Source organism: Dipodomys ordii, unplaced genomic scaffold, assembly GCF_000151885.1.
Source record: "Dipodomys ordii isolate 6190 unplaced genomic scaffold, Dord_2.0 Scaffold100, whole genome shotgun sequence".
NCBI classification, from domain to species: domain Eukaryota; kingdom Metazoa; phylum Chordata; class Mammalia; order Rodentia; family Heteromyidae; genus Dipodomys; species Dipodomys ordii.
The window spans coordinates 5,986,514-5,988,527 of NW_012267316.1; positions in this window are offsets into that span (position 1 = coordinate 5,986,514).

A 2,014-nucleotide genomic window follows, 5' to 3' on the forward strand; every position below is an offset into this window, starting at 1 on the left:
GGAGCTTGTGTTGTCATTATTTGGCCCTGGGAAATATGTGACAATGCCCTTGCCAATGTGTTACTAACCTGGTCCTGAAGGTAAGTTACAATCAGCTTAAAGAGAGATGGATAATTGGTTGACTTTAGAGTATTAGTGATAGCAGGGGGACAACTTAAAGAGCATTGGAAGTCTGTAATGTTTATTGTTTGCTCTATATAATGAACCTTGTTTCATTTGCAGGCCTTATGCCTCTGTGAGCCAAGAGGGTGGGAGGCTGAGCAGCACATGTGAAGCGTGTCTCTGCAGTGCAGCAGGAGAAGGGGATGGCAGAGACAAGATTAGCTGAAGAGACTTAGTGTTTTGAAGAACAAGAGCAAAACTAACCTTTTATTTATTTACTTATTAGCTTACATTAGTTATACAGAGGGGAATTTATTAAGTTTTCCTATGTTTACAGTATATACATTCCAGTCAACTCTTCCCCAAAAGCAACCTTTTGAAGTACCTTAAGACAATTGTATTTGGATGTCAACAAAAGAAAAATGGTTATATTGAGACTTATTTCTTCCCAGGAGAAGAAATAATAAGATTATGACTTAAGGCATTATCTTGTATTTATTTTTGGTCATAGAATATACCTCTACTCTTACTTATAAATGAAGGACTGTATCCTTTATGTATCCTTTATGCTTGGAGTGAAATGGAGCTATGGCTGTCTTGTTTCTGTGACCTTAGAAACAAATCCTAGGATCTTTAAACTTCTTCATAGTTTGGGCAGAGAGGTATTTGAAGAAAAGAAGGAAGCTGTATTAAACATAGTAAGCTGCTTTTCATGTTCTTTCTACTAGGTTCACATGTTCAGAGTTTAACACATAAACCAAACCACCATAAGAGATAATGATCATAAAATGGACAAAAAGGTAGAGAAGGTGTTTGAGCAAGGGAGGCAGGAAAAGTGGGTAACTTCTGATTTTTCTGAAATTGCAATCATTTTTTGAAATTTGTTTTTGTGCAATCATTTTTTCCAATTTATTTAAGCAGCCCTTTTGGAAGGTACTTGCCATGGGGCTAGGAATGCGGTTCTGTTTGCTGTGGGTTATTTTCTGACAGGAGGCCCCACTCTTCAGAGTCTCAAAAGGAAGCCTCCATAACTATTTGCATGCCCTCATTGCAAGCTACAGGTTGGTATTAAGAGCTTGCTGCTAGGCTGACTTGAGCAGTACCGCAGCAGTACCTGTCTGAGAAAGGGTCAGTGATGGCCAGAGGTGCCTGGTCAGCACCTGAGTGCACAGAGGGACATGTGTGCCTCTATGACTGGAGTTCTACAGAACCAGAAATGGTTCTTTGTTCACTCTGCATATGGTAATAATGTGCTCAGGTTTCTGTTGGCTTGTTGTCATATTATGTGCCTACTTGCTTATCAGGTGGATTTCAAATGATGTCATACCTGAAGGGACAACAGGGTTACTTAAGGCCTCCTACCACCCTCATGGTGTGGCCCTCTTGACAGAACTTGCTCCTGCACTCTGAGCTTGTTAAGATATACTGATTCAAGCTAATGGAACATAGTTTCCCTCTGAGATTCTTCCTTTGAGGCTTCTGCTTCAAGTTTGTTCATTCTAACTACTTAAAGCAATTTTATGAACATCTTGTTTCTCCTGGGTTAGGCTTTGAAAAATCAAACTTCCCTATGCATAACTGACAGTCATCAACAATTATTACAGAGCTTAATTATCCTGTAACAATTATTTGGTTATTTTGGTAAGAACAGTTTTCTCAATGGAAAGCATGTGTCCCCAGTTTTAGAGCCCTTGAGGGCAGAGTGTGACAGTAAAGTGCATTCTTTATTCTGAGGACTTGTTGGATGTCCTCAAGGGGAAGTGCAGAGGCAACTGGGTGTCATGCTTAGAGCAGGCCTCCACCCCAGTGAACAACAGGGTGCTTGAGAACAGAATCGAAGGAGGACAGTTAAATATCCCACCTGCTCCAAATGGCTCCTTGATCTTTGAGAAAGCAAGGATTAAATTGAATT